This window comes from Vulpes vulpes, chromosome 15 (assembly GCF_048418805.1).
Source record: "Vulpes vulpes isolate BD-2025 chromosome 15, VulVul3, whole genome shotgun sequence".
Lineage (NCBI taxonomy): Eukaryota > Metazoa > Chordata > Mammalia > Carnivora > Canidae > Vulpes > Vulpes vulpes.
The window spans coordinates 49,324,192-49,350,856 of record NC_132794.1 but is presented as its reverse complement, the minus strand read 5'-3'; the positions used below and the strand labels follow the sequence as shown (position 1 = coordinate 49,350,856).

At 39.4% G+C, this 26,665-nt stretch overlaps 1 protein-coding gene and 1 pseudogene across 3 annotated transcripts in view; both read right to left on the bottom strand.

The window, feature by feature from the left end:
- The window catches only part of STARD9 (StAR related lipid transfer domain containing 9), a 135,155-nt gene that overhangs the window by 91,547 nt on the left and 16,943 nt on the right, over positions 1-26,665 (bottom strand). The window lies entirely within an intron of this gene.
- On the bottom strand, positions 4,447-5,388 carry LOC140595770 (importin subunit alpha-1 pseudogene; annotated as a pseudogene).

Below are 26,665 nucleotides of genomic sequence, written 5' to 3'. Positions count from 1 at the left end.
ATAAAGCTGTGATCATCAAGACAGTGTGGTACTGGCACAAAAACACATAGGTCAATGGAACAGAAAAGAGAACCCAGAAATGGGCCTTCAACTCTATCTATAGTCAACTAATATTTGACAAAGCAGCAAAGACTATCCACTGGAAAAAGGACAGTCTCTTCAATAAATGGTGCTGGGAAAATTGGACCGCCACATGCAGAAGAATGAAACTAGACCATTCTCTTATACCATACACAAAGATAAACTCAAAATGGATGAAAGATCTAAATATGAGACAAGAATCCATCAAAATCCTAGAGAAGAACACAGGCCACACCCTTTTTGAACTTGGCCACAGCAACTTCTTGCAAGATACATCTATGAAGGCAAGGGAAACAAAAGCAAAAATGAACTATTGGGACTTAATCAAGATAAAAAGCTTCTGCACAGCAAAAGAAACAGTCAACAAAACTAAAAGACAACATACAGAATGGGAGAACATATTTGCAAATGACATCTCAGATAAAGGGCTACATTCCAAGATCTATAAAGAACTTATTAAACTCAACAGCAAAGAAACAATCCAATCATGATATGGGCAAAACACATGACAGAAATTTCACAGAGGAAGACATACACAAGGCCAACAGGCACATGAAAAAATGCTCCGCATCCCTTGCCATCAGGGAAATACAAATCAGAACCACAAGGTTCTGATACCACCTCACACCAGTGAGAATGTTGAAAATTAAGAAGACAGGAAACAACAAATGTTGGAGAGGATGTAGAGAAAGGGGAACCCTCTTGCACTGTTGGTGGGAATGTGAACTGGTACAGCCACTCTGAAAAACTGTGTGGAGGTTCCTCAGAGTTAAAAACAGAGCTACCCTAGGACCCAGCAATTGCACTGCTGGGAATTTACCCCAAAGATACAGATGCAGTGAAAAACCGAGACACCTGCACCCCAATGTTTATAGCAGCAATGTCCACAATAGCCAAACTGTGGAAGGAGCCTCGGTGTCCATCTAAAGATGAATGGATAAAGATGTGGTCTATGTATACAATGGAATAATCAGTCATTAGAAATGACAAATACCCACCTTTTGCTTCAATGTGGATGGAACTGGAGGGTATTATGCTGAGTGAAGTAAGTCAATCGGAGAAGGACAAACATTATATCGTTTCATTCATTTGGAGAATATAAAAAATAGTGAAAGGGATTATAGGGGAAAGAGAAAATGAGTGGGAAATATCAGAGAGGGTGACAGGACATGAGAGACTCCTAACTCTGGGAAATGAACAAGGGGTCGTGGAAAGGGAAGTGGGCAGGGGGATGGGGTGACTGAGTGACGGGGACTGAAGGGGGCACTTGATGGGATGAGCACTGGGTGTTATACTGTATGTTGAGAAATTGAACTCCAATAAAAAATATACAAAAAATAATAAAAATAATAAAATAAAATAAAATAAAAATAAAATAAAATAAAACAAAATAAAAAATTGGGATATAATTCATGCTAGGAGGAAATGCTTTATTTCCTTTTTATTTACTTTCCTCTTCTTTCCTCTTTCCTCTCTTCTACATTAACCCCATACCTTCAGGTAATATGTTAACAACTAGCATCCTTTCTTGTTCTTCCCACAGAATCATAAACAGGCACACTCTCACATATTTGTAAGTTCTGGTTATTTCTTTTAAAAATGGGATGTCAAAAAAAAAAACAAAAAAAATGGGATGTCATTGAGGCTCTTTGGGTGGCTCAGTCAGTTAAGCATCTGACTCTCGGTTTTGGCTTAGTTCATGACCTCAGTGTAGTGAGATAGAGCCCCCCATTCCCCCATCAGGCTTTACACTGGGCAAGGAACCTGCTTAAGATTCTCTCTCTCTCTCTCCCTTTCCCTGCCCCTTCCGAACCCCACACTCATTGTCTCTCTCTCAAAAAAATTTTTAATAACATAAAAATTTCAAGAATTAAAATGGGATGTTATTGTTATTATACTCAGTATCATCTCATGAAAACTCTTCTAAGTCACGTGCAATATATTCCATGGCATAAACGTATCAAAATTGACTCAACCATTCCCCATAAGAATGGGCAATCACTTTGTTTCTACTACTTTATCCCTACTAACAGTGTTTAAATAAATATCCTTAGCCATAAATCTTCATGTACTGGTGTTTTTATTTTTTATAGAATAAGTTTCAGGAATGGGACTGCTAAGTCAAAGGGTAAAATATTTATTTTCATAAATATTGGCAGATTATTTTCCAAAAATTTCTATTAACAATAGATGAGTATCCTTTTCTTCCTATTTCCACTAGCAATCAGTATTACTGCTCTTTTTCTACTGCTCTTAGTTTGAATGATACAAACTCACATCTCATTGTTATTGTAATAACAGTGAGTTTGAATTTATCATTCATTTTTTGGCCATTAGGATTTGTTCTCCTAGAAATGGCCTATTCATATTCTTTGCCCATTTTTCTACAGAACTGTTTTTCTTGTCAATATAAAAGACTCTTAGTATATTATAAACAGCAGTGCTATATCCGCCACAGGCACTGTAAATATTTTTTCTCCGAATCTATTGACTTTTAAGTTAAAAGACTTTTTTAAGTTATAGGTTTACAGAAAAACTTAACAGAAGGTACAGAGACTCCATGTACTTCTTCAGTTATCTCCCACCTTCTCAGTTCCCCCCATTTGTTACAAGAGGTGAGACAATATTGATACATTATTATTAACAAAGTCCCATAGTTCAAATTAGGGTTGCTTCTTTGTGTTGTACAGTTCTATGAATTCTGAAAGATCTATAACCACATGTATCCATCATCACAGTATCATACAGAATAATTACACTGCCCTAATTCTACCCTATATTCTACCTTCCTCCCTCTCCCCAAGTATCATATACTTAGAATCATAATATGAAGGCTTTTTAGATTGGCTTCTTTCACTTAGTAATATGCATTAGGGTTCTTCCCTGTCTTTTCATGTTGTGATAATGCATGTCTTTTTCGGTACTGAATAATATTCCATTGTCTGGATGTACCACAGTTTATCCATTTATCTAACGAAGGACAATTTTGACTGCTTCCAAGTTTTGGCAATTAATAAAGCTGCTGAAACATTTCAAGCACAAGTTTTTATGTGGACATGAAGTTTTCAACCTTTGGGTAAATACCAAGGAGCATGACTAAGCCAAAGCCAACTTTCCCTTCATCTTGCACCAAGATCTCCTAGAATCCATGCATTCTAATCTTTACCTCTGGGAACTCCAAAACAGTCCCTACATCTGTATAAAGTCCTATACCAGCTTCTTCTATTAGAACTGCAACAAAGCCTGAGGCCTCCCCTGAACTCTCTAGGTCCTGTCAGCTGATCCCATACTTATTGCAGCCCCCCTCTTTTTTAAGGTAAAGAAAAGGGTGGGATTTGTTATTTATAGGACAAAGAAATTCCACAGAGAAATAAGAACCCCAAGGGTGCCTGGGTGGCTCAGTTAAGCATCTGTCTTCAGCTCAGGTCATGAGCTCAGGGTCATGGGATGGAGCTCCATACCAGCTCAGGGGGGAATTTGCTTCACCCTCTGCCCCTCCCCCTGCTCATGCTTGCTCTTTCTTCTCTCAAGTAAATAAATAAAATCTTTAAAAGAAAGTTAGAAAGCGGGAAGCCCCGGTGGGTTAGCGGTTTAGCGCCGCCTTCAGCCCGGGGCATGATCCTGGAGACCTGGGATCAAGTCCCACGTTGGGCTCCCTGCTTCTCCCTCTGCCTGTGTCTCTGCCTCTCCCTCTCTCTCTGTGTGTCTCTCATGAATAAATAAATAAAATATTAAAAAGTTAGAAAGGAAGAAAAGGAAGAAGGAAAGGAAGGAAGGGTGGGTGGGAGGGAGGGGAAGGATCAATCCATTGAGTAGAGGCTTCATACAGTATATATAGTTTGGAACTATTCAAGTACAGTTTTATCATAAAAAGTGCTAAAATAAAAAACCACATTTTAAAAGTCCTTAGCAGAAAAATCAGTAAGACAGGGGTGCTTAGGTGGCTCAGTCTGTTAAGCATCTTTGGCTCAGGTCATGATCTTGGGGTCCTGGGACCAAGCCCCACATGGGGCTCTGCTTGTCCTTCTCCCTCTCCCTTTGCCCCCTCCCAACTCATGCACACATGCACACGCACACTCTCTCTCAAATAAGTAAAATCTAACCAAAAAAAAAACCAGAAAGACAAACTTATACCAAAAATAGACTTTATGCCTCAGATGTACAATCTAAAAGTTAAAGGTCCCAGGAATGGCATCCTTAACTTGTTTGGCTAGTTTCTGGCACAAAATTTTGATATTCCCCTTCTTCTATAGGGAAATACATCTCAATCAAGCTTAATGAAGCTTTGTACACAGACTCATTTTCATGGTTTTTTAGACCTTCAATTTTGTCTAAAACCCCACATTCTTCAATTATACTAGTTTCTCAACAGCTGGAAAGATATATAAAATGGCATCCAGAATGACCACTGTCACCAGTCACACCTGGCAATTCAGTAGCTCCTAGAAGCTTCCCAAGTTGGGGCACAACTTCTATTTTCACAATCATTTCAATCTGTTCATTTGGACCATGTGGTAAGGGAGAAAATGGCCCATCAGTTATCTTCTAATACTCCTGGGTTATCAGAATGCAGGAAATGAGCTCAATAAGAAAAATTTGCTAAACAGCATCTAATGGAGGTACATAATTCTTGTTGCAACAGAGGTGTGAATGAGTCCAGGTAGGAGAATGCAAGTAACTGCATGTTAAAGATGATATATTAGGAACTGTAAGATGAGCCGACAGTGGATCAACTGCACCATATTTGATAACCAAGTCTTGGAAAACTGAACCATCACCTGCCAATGCTTCCTAGAGCCCACACAGCTTGTGCACTGTGATGAGAGGATGTCAAGAGAGAATTAAGTGCTATCTACCACTGCCTTGGTTTGTTCTGATACCCTAGAAGCAATGTCTGTGAGCACTGAATCAGATCCAAACTGAAGGAGATGACCATCAGTTCTGCCGAAGGACACAAAGTGTGGAATCAAACCAGCCCAGATTATATGGTCTATGAGGAACTGTTTTTCCCTAGAAAGCCATTTCCTAACAGCCTGGGTAGCTTGAAGCTGGTCTTCCAAATCTGTTGCTATTTATGACTTTGATAATGTCATCAACAGATCAATTTATAATGCTCTGGTTGTTGCAATTTTCTTGCAGTGGAGAGACAACACCACCAAGAAAAGAGCTTACAATGCTCCTTCAGCCTGTGGTCATCCTTCTTAACTTTCCTCAGCTCCACATTAACTTGTATTCAGCACCACTCATTTCTGTACTATCTTTCCCCTTGGTTCTTGATTGTAAGGCAGCCAGTTGTTGAATTGGCATTCTTTGGTTTCATTCATAGGGGGAATATAAAAACTAGTGAAAGGGATTATAGGGGAAAGGAGAGAAAATGAGTGGGAAATATCAGAGAGGGTGACAGAACATGAGAGACACCTAACTCTGGGAAACGAACAAGGGGTGATGGAAAGAGAGGTGGGGGGGGGTTGGGGTGACTGGGTGACAGGCACTGAGGGGGGCACTTGATGGTATGAGCACTGCGTGTTATACTATATGTTGGCAAATTGAACTCCAATAAAAAATATACAAAAAATTAAATAAAACTAGTAACAATGTTAAAAAACAACAACAAAAAAAAGAATTGGCATTCCCATTGGTGGACACAGCTATGAGACAAAGGGAGAAAACTACAGAGCCGGCTTAGGCTATCACAGAAGGCAGTATGGACCCCACAGCTTCTTAATTTTAAGAAAATTGGGGGCTCAGAATGGAGGGAGCGTGAGAAACATTCAAGTCTCTCTCTAGAGAGTCTGTAAGCATGTGATTTCCCTGATTCTTCAACCTCTTGGCAGAATGTGCTCCAAATAGTTTTCCCCACCATCCTATAAAATACTAGAAATTCTCTCCATTAGAGTAATTCATTTGAGTTAGTTGTAACATCATAGTGTCCCTACTTAAAACGTACATGTGGGGGAAACAGGAGGGGTAAAAAAAAATGTACATGCAAAACTACACACATACATAATAATAAAATACACAAGCTACCAGGAAGGGCACTGGGACACATTATTTTGAATGGAAAAGTGAGTGGAAAAATTATTGTATGCTGGATAAAATCTTGATCAGGTATTACAGAAGTTAATAACAACAACAGCAACGGGTAACATTTATGTAACATTTACTACTGCTAAGCACTATTCTAGGTGCTTTATATTGTTTTACTCATTTAGTCCTCACAACAACTGAGGTAGGTATCATTATTATCTCCCTTTTACAGATTAGATAACTGAAGCACAGAGAGGTAAAGGGACTAGCCCAGGATCACAGCCAGAAATTAGTGAATCTGGGAAATAAATCATATTTTTAATCACTATATTTCACCACCTTTCATCTAGGAAGGAGATGGGGTGTCAAGAGTTAAGTCTAGGGTCTCTGGTTCCAACCCTAAAAAATATCCTCTCTATTGAATGCAATTCTTTTTCTCATCTTTATCAAAAGATAACAACAGAAATTCCTGTCTGTTTCTAGGCAGTTCTTCAGTCTACTTATCTAGGGCTTTTTTTCCTGAAAAGTTGGAAAAAAAGGAAAGAAAATTGTCCATAACAGCAGTACTTCTATAGAGGTAATAAATACACATACTCATTTATGCAGACATACATGCATGAGAAACATAAATTCATATTCCCAGTTTAAGCCCCTGATTCCTCAAGGAACCAGGAAAATTGAGCTTTGAGATCACCAAAACACGTATCTTTGTTTATATAAGATTTTGCTATTTCTAAAATGTTGTTTTGCTAAAGAATGTTCACATGGACAACTATCTGAATGGCATGTGAGATCTAATAGGTCCCATATGCAGTTTTCCTACCCTCTGGACATAAGCAAGGAATTCCTAGAATAGACAGACAGATATCTTGCTCTACTACTTCCCTTTTCCTTGCAAACAGATGGATTCATTAGACAGGATCTCGTGAGAAAAGATGAAAGATGGCTTTACTGGAAAGGAATCCAAAGTTCTTGCCATTCCTACAACCATTTCTGAAAGACAATCACAAGTAGCTCCCTGATCATAATCTGCCATGTTTTCTGTCATTTGACCCTGCTTTCCAGGCCCCAACTAAGTGAGCACATTCAGCATGGGCCTAAGAGAGACTATCAGCCATAAGGTGACCCAAATAAGAATACTAATAGGGTATGCCAAATTAGATAAAAATTAGCTGGCATTATCATCAACTCTGAATGGGAGATAGCTGCCATCAGACTCTTAACAGTTACTGCTGAATTCTGAGCCATAACAAATAATGTTCCAGGGTCATATGGCCCAGCTGTGTGACTGCTAAGAGTTTCCAGTTTCCTATTTCCTGACATAATTTTACGCTCATGACCCATCCTGTGAGATAATCTGATCACCTCCTTCCATGAAGCCTGAGAAAGCCCTATTACAATGGCAAGTTCAATTGTCAACAGCAACAAGTACAAAGCAGAAACAATGAGCAGCGGTGTCATAAGTGGATCTGTTAGCAGTTTGTTCAGCAGTTCGCCTGGACAAAGACAATGCCGGTGGCAATGTGGAAAACACTTTGATTATCAAGGCTGAGGGAGTTTTTGCCTAGTCATAGGCAGCATCAAAGAATCTGTGTCACAGATTCAAGGATAGTGTACAAAATAAAGGGAGATTAGAGATCCAAGAGAAGGCCTTCATTCCGTTAGGTGGAAGTTCCAAGAGCCAGAATGTCTGCAACAATTGAGGCAAATCACCTGGAAATCTTTCCATTCCTAAGAGTTAAGGATCCTATAGGTCAGGGGTCAGAAAATTCTTTCTTTTGAGGACCAGAGAGCAAATATATTAATTAGGCTTACTGGGCCATATGGTCTGTCATAGCTACTTAACTGTCTTTGTAGTACAAAAGCATCCACTGATATTACAGAAACAAATGGGCATAGTTATGTTCCAACAAAACTTTACTGAAACAGGTGATGGCCAGAGTTGGCCCACAGGCCATAGTTTGCCAATCCCTCTAAAAAAGTCCTTTTAGAGCCAAAATCTTAAAAAATACAAGTTGGTCTATGGGTTTCAAGAGGAAAAGGAATCAAAGCAAGACTAAAATGAATCCTGCATATGTGAAAGGTATTCTAATCCTTATAAATACATTAAAATCATTTATCACTAAAAATAAAATGAAAGTGCATGTACAGATCACCTTATCTATTTTCAGTAATGACTGATACTGTATCTAAGTTAAAGTCATTGAATAAGCTCCACACCGAATAATCTACTATTCACGACAGGCTAAGCAAGGGTATTTTAGCAAATTGCCAAAGCATGGTAGCTTAAAATAACTATTTTTATTTCATTATTTCTGGCTCATGCTACATCAGTAGGGGAGTCTTAGGTTTGTAGCTTTCCTGAGACCCAGCTGACAGAACAATCTATTTCTAATGTTGCTTCACGGTGCCAGAAGAAAAAAGGACTTGGAAGGTCATACCCCAACAACTGAATGCTCAGACATAATTCTGTTCATAACACATTGTACAAAACTAATCATATGGCCTCACCTCACACAACAGGACCAGTAAGTAAAATTCTATTACAAAGATGAAGAACCATGAATATTCAGTAAGTAGCATGAATGGCTATCACAAAGCAATAGTTAAGCCATTTTTATCTAATTGATCACAAAATGAAAAATTTTAAAAGATTTTATTTATTCAGGAGAGACACAGAGAGAGAGGCAGAGACACAGACAGAAGGTGAAGCAGGCTCCCCACAAGGAGCCTGATGTGGAACTCGATCCCAAACCCTGGGATCATGGCCCGAGCCGAAGGTAGACATTCCACCCGCTGACCCATCCAGGCGTCCCAAAATGAGATTTTTAATAGCAAACATTTCTGATTAACTGGTTAGCCAGAAACCACTGTCTACTTTATTTAAATTAAAATTTCAAGTTCTTTGGTCTATTTTTCCCTAGTGTCTAGTATCACTGACCATGGAATATAACCAGAAACTGCATGGGGAGCAGGGTTCTCCAGGAAGTATTGGGGACAGGATTCACAAAGGGGTACTGCCATATTCCACTCTGAGACCAGCATATATTTCACAATTCCTTAGGCTCCCCACTGTAGTCTCCTAGATCAACTTTAATGGTATAGCAGGTGCTGTTAATGTTCCACCCACAAACACTTGGATTCCTTTACCATTTTCATGTACATTGGGCAGCTGATGTGCTTTACTCCCCAAATCAATACCAGTATCTCAGTCTCTTCTTAGAGCACTGCCCTCAGGTTACTGTAACTCCTTTTGAAAGCCAGATGTTCTGGGAGTCATCCTTAACCAATGGCTGATGGATCCAAGAAAACTAATCAGAAAATTCTTGATTAGGAAAACTCTAAACTGTCTTTAAAACACCTCTATGGAGTTGCTTGGCCTCTTTCCCTTCCCTGCTGGTCTTACTTCCCCACCCCACCTATTATTTCTTTCCTGGCAATACTTCCTAATAAATTACCTTTATATAACTCCTCACCTTGGAGTCAGTTACAGAGGAAGCCAGCCTAGAAACAGCCCTCCCACAGCCTAAGGATAAAAAGGCTATGTGGTGCTATAGAAAGAGGCCAGGATTTGGACTCAGAAGACTCCAAATAACAAAGTTCCAGCTCTACCACCATTAGATAATGGTAGTCTCTATCAGCCGTTACAAAATGTAGAAATAATGGTACCTGCAACAATTTTGAGATAATCAAATAAATTTGTATTTGTAAACCAGTAACTACACGATGAAGAAGTTAGCTCATTTAAGACAGCTGCTTCCCAAATTCCAGTTTCTTCCCTCAACCTGTAATTATGACTATACTCCCACTTGTCTACAAATAGAAAATCTGTAGAGGAGTGGTTTTCAGATTTTAGCATACATCATTATCACCAGGAGGGCTGTTAAAAAGAGTTTGATGGGACTCACCCTCAGAATTTTTGGTTCAGTAGGTAAGGTAGAGTCCAAGAATCTGCATTTCTAACAAGTTCCCAGGTAATACTGATGCTGCTGATCTTGAGACCTCACTTTAACAACCAACGTTAGAAGAAAAAGTTCAACCACTCTCTGCAAAGAGGAACTGACAGAAGCCTGCTATGGATCTGCTTTACTATAGAGGAAATTTTTAGGAGATAAAGATAGCTTTTAAAAAAAAACTTGTGAGAAAAAAAAATTGTGAGATTTTCTTTCCCATGTTATGGATGCCCTCATCTTATGAAATAAATGTGTGCAAGCAAAGCTGCCTATAAAAAATATTTCTGAAGAGAAAATTCTATGTTCTATCTCAATCCTGTAAGGACTTGGATTTAGTTTAAAAAAAAAAAAAAAGGTTCAGACAGCTGCCAGTCTAGTGTCATGATCAATGTTAGGGTACCAAGAAGACCAACAGTTAATTCACTATTGAAATGTACCAAGTAATGTTCAAAGCACTTTGCATGCATTAATAATTTACTCTTCACAATAATTCATGAAGTAGATACCATTATCATCTTCATTTTACAGATGAGGCAAATGAAGGTCAGGAAAGTAGCTAGTAAATGCCAGAGGTGAAAATCAAACCCAAGAAGTTTGGCTCTACCCTCCAGTCTTACCCACAAACAATACTGCACGGTGGATGTTCTTTTAAAAGTCTGCCCTGGGGTGCCTGGGTGGCTCCATCGGTTAAGTGTCTGCCTTCAGCTCAGGTCATGATCTCAGGGTCCTGGGATTGAGCCCCATGTTGGGCTCCCTGCTCAGTAGGGAGTCTCCTTCTCCTTCTCCCTCTGCCCCCTGCTCATGCTCTCTTTCTATCTCAAATAAATAAAATCTTTTTAAAAATAAATAAATAGAAGTCTGCCCTTTTTACAGAATTCTAACTCTATGATCTTTCTTCTTATTGGCTCCCCTTCATATATATACCTTCCATTCCTATGTGGTCATATGACCAAGCATGAAGCTACTCAAAGCACAGGCACTGCTCCCAAGAAGCTTGCCAGCTGCACTGCCAGCATGTGCATAACTCACAATGTTGAGCTATAACACAACTACTAAATACAACATGTACTCAATCTGACCAGTACCAAAATAAGGAGAAATGACGAACAGCAAATATACTAAAATCTCACAGATCTATTCTAATTTTTTAAGTTGGCTCTATGCCCAGTAGGGAGCCGAACACAGAGCTTGAATTCACAACCCTGAGATCAAGAACTGAGCTGAGATCAAGAGTCAGACACAACCAAATGGGCCCCCAAAGGGCCCCAGATCTACTCTATTTTAAAAATGTTCTACATGACATACACATTTGGTAAAGAAATGCACTTTTTGACTTTCAGTGTACTTTATAAATGTACATAAAATATGAACAAAGTAAAATCCATCTCTATAGCTAGAAACCAGCCCAGGGCTAGATGTAAGGAGGTTAGTAGGATACTGACAGCTCTCAGTCTAATTCCATAAACATGCCACATAAAGAAAGCACAATATATAGAGAAATAGAACAGAAGGACGGGGGGAGAAGCATCTTGTCTTAGACCTTAAGTCTCAGCACAAGGTTGTTCAAGAAGACCACATACAGTCCTGAAAGTCAGAAAAAGACAGAAGGGTTGAGGAGAAGGCAGGGCTGTGTCTGACCTGACATCTTTTAGATTCACAGATTAGCAGGTTACATAGTGACATTACTGATATCCATAGAAAAGTCATTTGCTCAGGGTCACACAGTAAGTTGGTGGTAGAAGGAAGACTTAATACCTGTGTCCAAACTTTCCATCCACTTGTATTCTTAGACACTTTTAGGAGACCATCCTGATTTCTCTCTTGCATCTATTTTGCACAAGATCTCCATTCACTGGTGTTTCAACCTCTCTTCGCCGGGCAAACTCTAAGACCATACATAGTAAGAGTAACCTCTGTAGCCAGTATAGACCCTCTGCCAAGTCTACTAGGAAGAAGCATGATGAGTGTAACACTTGAATGGAGATGAAAGACCTAGCCTCAAACAGTTCACCTCTCAACATTGCAGAGCATTCACTAGAAAAAAAGCCCCAGAAAAGAACTTCAAAATGTATTTTAACAGAGCACAAGTGAGACTTCTGAGGGGCTCGTTACATTCTATTTCTTGGTCTGGATGCTGGTTACATGGATATGCATGGTTTGTGAAAATTAAAGTGGACAGAAAGTTTGATCTGTATACTTATAACACATGTATCTTTCTATATGTTTATTTCAATTAAAAGTTTTATTTTAATAAAACTAAGGAGGGCACTTGATGGGATGAGCACTGGGTGTTTTACTATATGTTGGTAAATTGAATTTAAATAAAAAATTTAATTCAGAAAAATATTTTAATAAAAGTTTTCTTTTTCTTTTTCTTTTTTTAATAAATTTATTTTTTATTGGTGTTCAATTTACCAACATACAGAATAACACCCAGTGCTCATCCCATCAAGTGCCCCCGTCAGTGCCCGTCACCCAGCCACCCCCACCCCCCGCCCTCCTCCCCTTCCACCACCCCTAGTTCATTTCCCAGAGTTAGGAGTCTTTATGTTCTGTCTCCCTTTCTGATATTTCCCACACATTTCTTCTCCCTTCCCTTATATTCCCTTTCACTATTATTTATATTCCCTAAATGAATGAGAACATATAATGTTTGTCCTTCTCTGATTGACTTACTTCACTCAGCATAATACCCTACAGTCCCATCCATGTTGAAGCAAATGGTGGGTATTTGTCGTTTCTAATGGCTGAGTAATATTCCATTGTATACATAAACCACATCTTCTTTATCCATTCATCTTACGATGGACACAGAGGCTCCTTCCACAGTTTGGCTATTGTGGACATTGCTGCTAGAAACATTGGGGTGCAGGTGTCCCGGCGTTTCATTGCATCTGTATCTGTATGGGTAAATCCCCAACAGTGCAATTGCTGGGTCGTAGGGCAGGTCTATTTTTAACTCTTTGAGGAACCTCCACACAGTTTTCCAGAGTGGCTGCACCAGTTCACATTCCCACCAACAGTGTAAGAGGGTTCCCTTTTCTCTACATCCTCTCCAACATTTGTGGCTTCCTGCCTTGTTAATTTTCCCCATTCTCACTGGTGTGAGGTGGTAAAGTTTTCTTTTTAAAAGATTTTATTTGATTTATTTTTAGAGAGACAGAGAGTGCACAAGCATGAGCTGGGGGAGGAGCAGATGGAGAAGTTTCCCTGCTGAACAGGTAGCCCAATGCAGGGCACAATCCTGGAACTCTAGAATCATGACCTGAAGAAACATGCTTAACCAAATGAGCCATCCAGGTGTCCCTCAGTTAAAAGTTTTAAAAAGAGTAGTTCTATTTTCTCACCAGCAGTAAGTGATGACATGCATCTGCTAAAGAATCCTTTGACCACCCAGTCTCTTCTTTTGCAGAAGCTTGTTCATGACACATCTACTGAACCAGAGTAAGGACTATAAACAAAAAGGCTGGGGTGACAGGATCTCAGGTCATGTTCATAGAGGGTTTCAGAAGTCCTCCTCAACACTGGATTATTTAGGGAGAGTGACATCACCGCAGGAGAAGAAGAAAAGAGCATTTCCTCCCTAGCTTTTTTTAGCTTCCTCTTTGTCCCCACTCTCTTCTTATATGTCCCTTATCCAACTCCACTAACCTGAGCAGCTAAATATGCAAAAGAGCAAGAGTCCCAGAAGCTGGGTCTCTAGATCTAGGGATGCCTTGGGATGACTATGACAAAGAAACCTGAGTAGACCCTGCAGTACTAAAGAGGGAAGAGAACATCACACTTCTAAGGCTGCAGCTGGGACATGGTACCCATGCACAATACACAGTACACATTCAGTTAACATTGACTGAATAAATGAATATTTTATCCATGAACTGAATCCAAAAAGTGTGCAATAAATGTGTGCTGAATAAAAACTCTGATGGTCTACTCTAAATCCTGCCTGCATTAATTCTGCATATTTGACTTTAACCAAGATGAACGGTTAGTATCTTCCACAGAGCACTGTTTTCATATTTTTTATTGCATTCACAAAGGCTGTTTACCACCCTTTGTTTTTTGTTTTTTAATTTATTTTTTAATTTATTTTTTATTGGTGTTCAATTTGCCAACATATAGAATAACACCCAGTGCTCATCCCATCAAGTGCCCCCCTCAGTGCCCGTCACCCAGCCACCCCCACCCCCTGCCCACCTCCCTTTCTACCACCCCTTGTTCGTTTCCCAGAGTTAGGAGTCTTTCATGTTCTGTCTCCCTTTCTGATATTTCCCACTCATTTTTTCTCCTTTCCCCTTTATTCCTTTCACTATTTTTTATATTCCCCAAATGAATGAGACCATATAATTTTTGTCCTTCTCTGATTGACTTATTTCACTCAGCATAATACCCTCCAGTTCCATCCACGTCAAAGCAAATGGTGGGTATTTGTCATTTCTAATGGCTGAGTAATATTCCATTGTATACCTAGACCACATCTTCTTTATCCATTCATCTTTTGATGGACACCGAGACTCCTTCCAGTTTGGCTATTGTGGACATTGCTGCTATAAACATCGGGGTGCAGGTGTCCCAGCGTTTCACTGTATCTGTATCTTTGGGTGTTTACCACCCTTTGTAACAGGTCCTATCAGGCAGCACTCTGCGGACAGTCAAGTAGAATGATGTTGCTTCAAGCTGAGTTGTTAATACTTTTATCTAAGAAGTAAGCAAGCCTGGAGGATGGAGTTTCTGTTTTTAACTCTCATTCCTGCCTAAGTGGGAAAAGTTTTCCTGCAACCATGCTGCTAGGAATAAATTTCCTGTTTTCAATTTTGTTTAGTCTGAATAGGTCTCTAGAGACCAATCTTAATGCTGAGGAAGCAAATGAACTGGGCTCCCAAGACAGTTCCAGTTTCGTAGTTGGGTTCAGCCAGCCTGATGAAGCCCATTTCATTCCCAGGAATCTAAGCCCTAGTTAAAGAGATCCGTTTTGTGTTGATCTGCACAGCATTCTGTCTTATGCATCCCACTGGCAGGGGCCCTTCTCCCTAGAGCCACACTTCCCTCCTCCAACACTGAACATTAGTTTGGCAAAGAGAAGAACTGCATATTAGAATTGCAAGACCTCCAACCACAGTGGTATGGGGCACCTCAACCCTTCATATTAAGTCATCTCAACCAAATAAAGCATGACTCTAACCTCAGCCAACAGCCCTGGGACTATCTCAAGGTTACCACTACCACTTACCAAACTGTAGGCAAAAGACAAAAAAGATGATGAAGACAGCTTGACAGTGGTGAGCATTCAGTTCAGCAATTATCTGCTGGTGACAACAAAGAGAGGAACTGACATAAACCTGGCCAGTTAGGGACCTGGGACTGATTTTCAATGGAGCATGGTTAATAAACTTTTAAAAATCCTAACAGAGGTGTGACTAAGTGGCTCAGTCAGTTAAGCAGCTGCCATTGGCTAAGGTCACGATTCCAGGGTCCTGGGATCGAGTCTCACTACAGGCTCCCTGCTAGATGAGCAGACTGCTTCTCCCTCTCCAATGTTTGTGCTCTCCTGCTCTCTCCCTCTCACCAATAAATAAATAAAATCTTAAAAATAAATAATAAAAAAGAAAAATCAATAAAAATCCTAGCAGAGCTGGAAAACGTCTAAGAGATTCATTCTCTCTGGTGCATAAATGCTTCTATGTGAAAAATACTGAGATGAGAGTTCATCTTTGTTGAAAATTAAATACTTGGAAATTAAAGCTGGTGGGATTTAGGGTAAATCTAGAGAACAATGTAGGCTTTCATTTAATTCAAATATACATATTAATTTTTTTTTCTTCTGGAGGTCCTCCAGATTCAATCTGGAGGTCCTGCACTTATTCTTCCCCTCTCCAATATGAAAGTGGACACTGCAGGGTATCTTCACAAATAAGAAACCTATTCAAAAAAACAAGCACCAGGAAATGCTGAGCTGTGCCAGGAAGGAAAAGGAGCACAATGGGTGACAGGGTTAGTGCACAGATCCCAGACTCTTTCATGAGCATCTTTGGTTACACCTCATCATTTTTAAAGCCCACTTCAAAATGTGACCCCTGGTTAGAAGGGGTGAATCTCTTTGCTATGAAGTGTGAGCTACTTCTTGTGTCTCACAGTTGGCTCATTTATGGCTATTCTGAGGATTTAGAACAAAACATCCTGACTGCACCTATAGGCAAGCATTTGCTTTAGATACAAAATTAAAAAGAGGTGGAGTTCTCCATATCTCAGAGAGAGGCATCAATAGGAAGACTTAAAGACACATGCTCCTTATTCATGATTTTTGGGTCCTTTCCTACAATAAATGCGAAGTTTAACAGCTCAAATTTTTCTATTTGTCAGCTAATGCATATCATATTTCAAATATAAGAGGCAGGCACATTGGAGGAGTTGTTTCACACAGCGGGCAGCAGAGTGTAGTGGAACAAGGGCTTTGGAGACAGCAGATCTGGGTTTCAATCTAGGCTCCATCTCTTAGTAGTGTGGCAGTAGTCAAGTTACCTAACCTCTCTGAACCTCAGTTTTCATGTCTCTACAATAGGGATAATAATAACACACTTTACAGGGTTGTTGTAAAGAGTAAATGAGGTAATAAGTCAGGCACTCAGTTCAGTATGTAGAACGGAGTAGGTTCTCAAGAAATGGTATTTTCTCGGGGCGTCTGAGTAACTCAGTCAGTTAAGCATTTGCCTTAGGCTCAGGTCATGATCCTGGGATCAAGCCCCACAGGGCTCCCTGCTCAGTGGGAAGTCTGCTTCTCCCTCTGCCTATGACCCTCCCCTCGCTTGTGCTGTCTGAAATAAATAAAATCTTTAAAAAAAAAAAAAAAAGAAAGAAAGAAAGAAAGAAGAAGAAATGGTATTTTCTTTTTCATTTCCCACTTAAGCGAGTTGGCCATGAGAATGTTTTCCAAAATTAAATACAACTTTTCCAAACTCTTAAATCAAATCTCTAAACTACCTAAGAATATTTCCAGATGCTTATTGAAGGAGGAAGTTATTTCTATTTTCTTAAAATCTCTGATGTGGGAAAAAAGGAAAAGCAATACCAACCAGAAACCACATTAGTGCCTTATTAAACCATATCACACACAAGAAGGGGTTAGCTTAATAGGGGAGGAATAGTAAAGGGAACAAAAGTAATTAGGGGTTCCCACTCCTGTCAGATCTCTTCTCATCTGAGTAGAACCACTATCTCTACCAGCTATATGGAAGCTGTATTAATTCTCCTCCTACATCAATTGAGCACATAACCCTAAAAGGCATTTGTATTTTATCAAACTGCATAACTACTGAGATAAGAGTCTGGCAACAAAATGCCTGACAAAGGCATATCTCCCACTTCTAGGAGGAAAAGCAAGAAAAAAGAATTTAATACACTCTTCTGTTTACCTCTTCCACTCCTGGGGACCAGATGTAAGGGGCTTTTTGTATATAGAAAATGATCTTATGAGTGAGTCCATCTGCTTCTGCCCAGAGACCAACTCCCCAGGGGCTCTGCCTTTTCCAACTTCTAAATACAAACTGAGGGATGTCTGGGCACATCTGGTCATCATTTGATTTTAGGCTTCTATTGTGTTCAGTCTGTGGGGGAAGTAAGTCTATAAATAGCTCATGCTGCTATGCCTTACATTTAAAAAAAAATGAGAACCATCAACTGCCTTTCCTGGAGAGAGAAAACAGGTCTTCACTGAATCCAGCTCCCTCCCTAATGATCATACATTAAGTCAGTATGCTAAGTAGCCAGCTTCAATCAACTAATTCAGATACCTATTTTATTATAAGAGTAAAGGGTACCTAGAAAGAAAACCAGGAGGGAGCTCCAATTAAATTGGTGAGTGAAATTTTTTTAATTAAAAAAAAATTTTTTTAGGGAGAAAGAGGGGGCATAGGGAAAAGGAAAGAGAATATTAAGCAGGCTCTACACCCAGTGTAGAGACCAACTTGGGGCAATCTCACAACCCTGAAATCATGACCTAAGCTAAAATTTTGATTTTAGTCAGATGCTTAACTGACTTAGCCACTCAGGCTCCCCAAAATTAATGAATGATTTATATGATGCTTTGGGAAGTCTCTGATCTTTTTGGAAACTCACCAAGCTGTGTGGTTAAATCTATTTATGTAAAACACCACTTTCTAGTCTTCTTTTTTTTTTTTTAAAGATTTATTTATTTATTTATGATAGACATAGAGAGAGAGAGGCAGAGACACAGGCAGAGGGAGAAGCAGGCTCCATGTTGGGAGCCCGATGCGGGACTCGATCCTGGGACTCCAGGATCACGCCCTGGGCCAAAGGCAGGTGCCAAACCGCTGAGCCACCCAGGGATTCCCCCCACCTTTTTTTTTTTTTAAAGATTCCACCTTCTAGTCTTAAAAAAGAAATGTCCTTCCTAACTTTGAAAGAGAGCTCCAGGTTTAAATCCTATTAGTTCCAGAATACATCAGTCATGTTGTGAACTAGTTTTTTTTTTTTTTTTAAGATTCAGTTGTTTTTTTTAAATTTTAGAGAGGAGGGAGGGACAGAGGGAGAGAGAATCTCAGGCAAACTCCCTGCTGAGCGCAGAGCCTGATGTGGGGCTCAATCTCATAAGCCTGAGATCATGACCTGAACCAAAATGAAGCTGGACGTTCCTAACCGACTGAGCTGCCCAGGCACTCCTAAAACTAGATTTGACAATCTCCCTTTCCAACAAAAAATACCTACCTCCCTCTTCAAGTTTTTTCAAACTATTAAAATAAGTATTTACCACACCATGAAGCAATTATCTCTCCCTCAAGAACTATGAATTCTTTTTTAAGATTTGAGAAAAAGCAAGTATGCACAAGTGGGAGGGGCAAAGGAAGAGAGAATCTGAAGCAGACTCTTTGCTGAGCACAGAGCTTGAAACAGGGCTCAATCTCAAGACCCTGAGATCATGACCTGAGCCAAAACCAAGAGTTAGACACTTAACCAACTGTGCCACCCCAGGTGCCCCCAAAACTACAAATTTTTAATGGGTAACTACAGTGTCCAATTCTTATTGGTTATTTCCAGGGCTTCGCACAATTCTTGGAATATGTTTTTAGTAGATATACATTGAATGAATAACTAAACAAGTTAAAATAATTACATACTATATGACCCTAACGGCTTTCAGAAACTAAAACATCAAGTTGAATGTTTGTTTAAGGGAGAGATAACAGGAAAGGGGCCAACCAAGTAGAAATGACAAAGATAGAAACAGATTGTTTCCTCTTCATCCTCATATCAGCTCAGAACTCCAAAAAGACTATTTTTTTGGACCCCTGCGTGGTTCAGTGACTGAGCGTCTGCCTTCAGCCCAGGGTGTGATCCTGGGGTCTGGGGATGGAGTCCTATCTCAAGGCTCCCTGCAGGGAGCCTGTTTCTCCCTCTGCATATGTCTCTGCCTTTGTCTGTACCTCCCTATATATATCTCTCCTGAATAAATACAATCTTAAAAAAAAAGACTATTTTTGCTGAAAGCTGAGCTTATGTAAACGTATATAAATCACAGATTAGAGCCAGTATACACCATAGTGACCACCCCTAACTTCAGATTCTGAAAAAGAAAATATGAGACCAAACTGATGTCCCAAAAACTGCAGTTCTGAAAGAAAAGCAAGTAGCAACAAGGATGTTGGACAGCCAAGATCTACAACTGCAATTGCTCCAAATATTACAGAGTAAATTATCAATTTCTGATTTTTTTTTTTTTTGGCTTTAGAATATATGGAAAAGTCTCCTGCTCATGTTCTAGAAGCCATAGCATACTATCACTGTGCCCAACAAAGGCTCTGGCTGCCTTTGGTTTACAAGACAAATGCTAAGTTAAAATTTGCTCTGCTAGAGTCCATAGAGCAAATCACAAACCATTGTGGATCATCTGCTGACACCAGTCATAACGCTATATAATCTGTGGGATACAAATCAAACACAGTCTCCATCTTTGCAGTATCTAAAATATATAGCTGAAATAAAGCTAAAGAATATACTAATAGAAGGAAAACGACACTAGATGGAAATATGGATCTAAAAACAAAATGAAGCACCAGAACTAGTAACTACATGGGTAAATACATAAGATTTCTTATTACTTAAATCTTTAATAGATAGCTTACTATTTAAACAAAAATATTAATATATAATAGAGTTCATAATATATGTAGACATAAAGTTTATGAATTGATAGGATAAAGAATGAGAGAGAAGAAACAGAAGTATTCTAAGGAAGGAGGGGAAGTAGTATATTATCACTTGAAGGAAGATTGTAGTGAGTTAGAAATGTATACTATAAACCCTAAGACAACCACTAACAAATCAAAGAGTTATAGCTATAAACCAACAAAGATAAAATGGAGTCATAAAAAAATCCAATCCGGGACGCCTGGGTGGCTCAGCGGTTTAGCGCCGCCTTCAGCCCAAGGCCTGATCCTGGAGATCCGGGATTGGGTCCCACGTCAGGCTCCCTGCAAGGAGCCTGCTTCTCCCTCTGCCTGTGTCTCTGCCTCTCTCTCTCTCTCTCTCTCTCTCTCTCTCTGTCTCTCATGAATAAATAAATTAAAATCTTTAAAAAAAATCCAATCCAAAAAAAGGTAAAAAAAAAAAAAAAAATACAAGGAAGCTCCTGGGTGGCTCAATTAAGCCTCTGTCTTTGGCTCAAGTCACGATCCCAGGGTCATGGGATAGAGCTCCACATGAGGCTCTCTGATCAACAGAGAGCCTGCTTCTCCCTCTCCCTCTGCCTCTCCTCCCACTCATGCTACCTCTCAAATTTTTAAAAATTTTAAAAAACACAAAAAACAAAGAACAAGTAGGACAAATAGAAAAACAAATAAGCAAAATGACTGTCACAAATGTATTGGTAATTACAATAAATGTAAATCGTTGTCGAAATAGCCCCAATTAAAAGTAGAAATGATCTGATTAGGAAAATATATATGCTGTCTACAATAAATTCACTGTAAATATAAAGATATAAATAGTTTAAAAGTCCATAATGGCAAATATATTATGGTATACCCACATAGAAGGTTACTATGTGGGGCAGCCCTGGTGGCACAGTGGTTTGGTGCCGCCTGCAGCCTGGGGCGTGATCCTGGAGACCGGGGATCAAGTCCCACATTGGGCTCCCTGCGTGGAGCCTGCTTCTCCCTCTGCCTGTGTCTCTGCCTCTCTCTCTAGCTGTGTCTCTATGAATAAGTAAATAAAATCTTTAAAAAAAAAAAAAAGAAGGTTACTATGTGGCTGTCAAAAAATTTGAGGAATGATATAAATGGATATGAAAATGTCTCTAAGATATATTAACTGAATGAGACAAGATACAGAATAATATGTGTGTGCTCCAATTTTTAAAAGAGAAGAAAAAAAAAGAAAAAAAGAAAAAGAAAAAAAAATTAAAAGAGAAGAAATACACAATTATATGCATATATTTGCATAGAATTCTCTGAGAAACATATGAGGAACTGATAACAATGGTTGCCTCAGCACAGGGAAAGGAGGTGGCTGGAGATAGAAAAGACATTTAATTTTCGCTATATATCCTGTTGTACCTTTTCTTCTGCTATATGCACATATTACCTATTTTTAAAAATCAAGACAGTATTTTTAGAAGAAAAATATTTTTATTAAAGAATTAAAAGCAGAAGATACTTTCATTGGCAACATACAGAACTCAGCATACAGACTATCTTGTTTGGTATAGAAACAACAGAAAATAAAATGCAGTAGTAAAAACAAGTGATATTAAGAGGCACCTGGGTGGCTCAGTTGGTTAAGCATGGCCTGATTTTTTTTTTTTTTTTTAAAGCATGGCCTCTTAATTTCAGTTCAGGTCATGCTCCATGCTAGGAAAGAGTCTGCTGGAGATTCTCTCTCTCCCTCCTCCTCTGCCCCTTCCCGCTCTCCCGCTTTCTCTAAAATAATACATAAATAAATCTTTTAAAAAAGAAAACAAGTGATATTTACTTGATGTTTCTACTCTTTTCCAAAGTCACCTCAAGCCTAATACTTACTTCTATTGTAACAATATTCTTGTAATGTTGGTAAGTGGAGAATTATCACTCCCTCTTCAAAGTCAAAAAAATCGAGGCTATTTATATCACATAAAACTTGTTCCACTAGACCAAAAGCCCTCAAGGTTTGCCAGAAATGGCAGTTATGTAAGTGGATATGGTAGAGTCTAACACAGCTTTCTTGAGTCAACCAGACAGGCTCTTAAGAGAAATTTCAATCAGAAAATAATCCACATTGGAGCACCTGGGTGGCTCAGTCCATTAAGTGTCTGACTCTTGATTTCTGCTCAAGGTCATGATCTCAGGGTTGTGGGATCCAGCCCGGAGTAGGGTTCACACCCAGTGGGGAGTCTGCTGGAGATTCTCTCTCTGCATTTCCCTCTGTCCTTCCCTGAACTAGCATGTGTACATCCTCTCCCTCTAATAAATAAATATATATTTAAAAAGAAAATAATCCACGTTTTATAACCCCAAAGTAAGCACAGTTAACTGGGTCTTGAGAAAAGTAGTCATCAATTTAGATTTGTATAAATTACAGTAGAATGTATCACATACTCTACAGTCTTTTAAAGTGTAGTCCTCAGACTAGCAGCATCTTGACTCTACCTCAGACCTCTTGGTTCTAAATCTATTTCTCTAACCTTAATTACTTTCAGGGGTGTTATGTGTCTCTTGGTGATCTCTTTAAAATACAGACTTTAATTTAGTACCTTTGGGTTGGGTCTGAAAATACACACTTACTCTTTTTTAAAAAAAAAATTTATTTACTTATTTGAGAGAGACAGAGAGCAAGCAGAGAGGGGGCAGAGAGAGAGGGAGAGAAATAATTTCCAGCAGACTTCCCCCCACCCCCTGCCCCACTGGGCAGGGAGCCTAATGCAGGACCCTAACCCAGGACCCTGGGATCATGACCTGAGCCAAAGGCAGGCATTTAACCAACTAAGCCACCCAGGTGCCCTATCTTACACATCCTTATTCTTGCCTTGCAGTCTTTGCTTAAGACTGAGTCTTTCCCTCTGACTCAAAGGACCTCCCTTGAACTTACTCAGAGCAATCTACTATTATTATTGTTCCTCTGGATTCCTGAAGTACTTACCATTAAATACCACTCATTTAACACCTGAATGTTCCGTATTGTGGATTATTTTTATGTATCTAAAGCCTGATATTTCCAAAAAGACTGTAAACTTTCTGAGGACAGTGACCACGTCCTATGTCTCTTTATATTCCACACAGCACTCAATCCCATTGTGTTGCAGATGGTAGTTGCTTCCTAAATGCTCACTGAATGAAAGCAATATCAGTGTGCTAGAGAATATGGGGTATTAAAAGATGGATGAGGCCCAGTCAGCCTTCAAGTATCCTAGTCTATTAAAATATGTATATGCCTCTGTGTGTGTGTGTGTCTCTCTCATGAGTAAATGAATAAAATCTTTAAAAAAATAAAATAAAAATAAAAAAGTATTTTATTTATTTATTCATGACAGACACAGAGAGAGAGAGAGAAAGAGAGAGAGGGAGGGAGAGAGAGAGAGAGGCAGAGACACAGGCAGAGGGAGAAGCAGGCTCCACACAGGGAGCCTGACGTGGGTCTTGACCCTGGGTCTCCAGGATCACGCCCTGTGCCAAAGGCAGACGTTCAACCACTGAGCCACCCGGCCTGCCCTAAAAAAAAATTTTTTTAAGTAAAATCTTAAAATTAAAGGTAGTGAGGGATCCCTGGGTGGCGCAGTGGTTTGGCGCCTGCCTTTGGCCCAGGGCGCGATCCTGGAGACCCGGGATCGAATCCCACATCAGGCTCCCGGTGCATGGAGCCTGCTTCTCCCTCCGCCTGTGTCTCTGCCTCTCTCTCTCTCTCTGTGACTATCATAAATAAAAATTAAAAAAAAAAAAATTAAAAAAAAAAAAATAAAAATTTATAAAAATTTATAAAAAAAAAAAAAAAAATTAAAGGTAGTGAAAAACTGTGGTGTTACTTTCAAATACACGTGAAAATATCTCAAGCAATATGGTTCTATCACAAGAATACGAATAGATTGATTAGCGCAGCCCAGGTGGCTCAGCAGTTTGGCGCTGCCTTCAGTCTAGGGCATGATCCTGGAGACCTGGCATAGAGTCCCATGTCCAGCTCCCTGCATGGAGCCTGCTTCTCCCTCTGCCTCTCTCTCTCTCTCTCTGTCTCTCATGAGTAAATAAATAAAATCTTTAAAAAAAAAGGAATAAATCGATTAAGCAAAATAGTTTTAAAAGAAAGCCCAAGAATATGCAAGAATTTAGTAAATAATAAGACTTTTCATATCAGTGGAGAAAGGTTGGTGTTCAATAAATGATAATGACACAGATGGCTGAGGCAAAAAGAATAAAGCTGAAGCTCTTTCTTATTCCAAAAAATTTCAAATGTTCAAATATTGAAAAGATACATTTGTTAGTATATCAGGGAATAATGGTCATTTTTACAGGGGGTAAGGGGCAGAGGGAGAGAGAGAATCTTAAGTAGACTTCACACTGACTGCAGAGCCCCCACTCGGGGCACAATTTCACAACTCTGAGATCATGACCTGAGCCAAAATCAAGAGTCAGATGCCTGAGCCACTCAGGCACCCAAAATTTATGTTTTGGCACCCTTAATCTACATTTAAGACATACACACAGAGAAAAAAAGAAATTACCATGAACAGAGCCAAAACAAAAGTAAAAATGTGAAATATTTCCAATATCTGAAACAGGGGGATCAATTTCCTTAATATGCTAACTGCTCTTAGCCCAGATCACACCCTGGACCGAAGGCAGGCAGCCCTGGTGATGCAGTGGTTTGGTGCCTGCCTTCGGCCCAGGGTGTGATCCTGGGGTCCTGAGATCGAGTCCCACATCAGGCTTCCTGCATGGAACCTGCTTCTTTCTCTGCCTCTCTCTCTCTCTCTCTCTCTCTCTCTCTCTCTGAATAAATAAATAAATCTTAAAAAAAAAAGAAATAAGAAAAAGATGTACAATACAGTAGAAAAATGGGGAAAATATAAGAACATATAATTCACAGAAAAGATACAAATGGCCAAGAAACATGAAAAGATGTTCAATCTCAATTATAATGAAAGAAAAGCAAAGCCAGTAAAATACTATTTTTACCTGTCAGATGCTCAAAGATTAAAAAGTTTGGTAATACTTAGTATTGACAAAAGATACACTAGGGTATTCTGATAAATTATTGTTAAGAATATAAACTGGTACAATCTCTTTGGAAAGCACTTAGACATAAATCTACTGAAATTTAAAACTCAATAGCTGGATATGCAACAGCACTTCCAGAAATTTGTCTGTTATACTTTCAAAAGTGCAAAGATGTTTATTCTAGTATTCTGTAGTACAGAAGAAACCAGGAAATATCCCAACTGTCCATCACGAGAGAACTAGTTAAACTCTATTATCTTTATACACTAGAATTCTATGCAGCATTAAGACAATGAGGGGATCCCTGGGTGGCACAGTGGTTTGGTGCCTGCCTTTGGCCCAGGGCGCGATCCTGGAGACCCGGGATCGAGTTCCACGTCGGGCTCCCGGTGCATGGAGCCTGCTTCTCCCTCTGCCTGTGTCTCTGCCTCTCTCTCTCTCTCTGTGTGACTATCATAAATTAAATAAATAAATAAATAAATAAATAAATAAATAAATAAATAAAAATAAATAAATAAATAAATAAATAAATGACAATGAGGTGGAACCACATATATAACAAATAAATTAGGGCCAGGATAAACTGAGTAGAATAAAGCACATTGAAAAACAGGAGGTACAGTGTAAACTCCTTCACATTTTTTAAAGGATATATAATATATGCTGCTTATGTTTAGAGAACGTCTGAAAGGATACCAAAGAACTTGCAGACAGTGGTCACCTCTAGAGAATGAGACTGGGTGGGGGGAGCTGCGGAAGGAGAAGGTTTTTTCACTTTTTACATTACACTCTTATGTACTATTTGCACATTTTATAATTAGCTCGTATTGCCTTTATAGCAAAATATTTTAATAAAGTAATTAATTTGCTGACACTTTTTATGGAGTCATCCACTTTCTGCTGAACACAGAACTAGAGAGAAACCAGTCCCATTTTTTTCTCCACACTTTCTGAACCTCTTTTAGAACACTGCACTAAGAAGGGGCCTTTTGTTGGTCAGCTAGACTGGCTCCCCCAAACAGAGGACCATTGACATGATGCTAAGAGGGTGCTTGGACATAGACTTACTGTGCAAATAAGTATGCGGGAGAGAATTTAGCACATGGCAAGACAGACCAGGTGGCCGGCCTCCTCTGGGGACACCTACTGTTATCAGTCTGCCTGTGCATGCTTATCTACTATGGTAGACACACAGATCTTTTGTTCAAAGGGCTGCATTTTATACCCCCTTGTTTAGATGATTCTGTACATCAGTTTTTCAAAAGACTCTCAATCATCACCATCATCACACTTTTCTTTAAGCAATTAACCGACAATCCTATTAAATCCAGGACAAATTCAAGTGTAAACAGAGTGCGTGTACAAGGCAACTTGTCAGCACTGCACATACAAGCAAGAGAACTTCTGAGT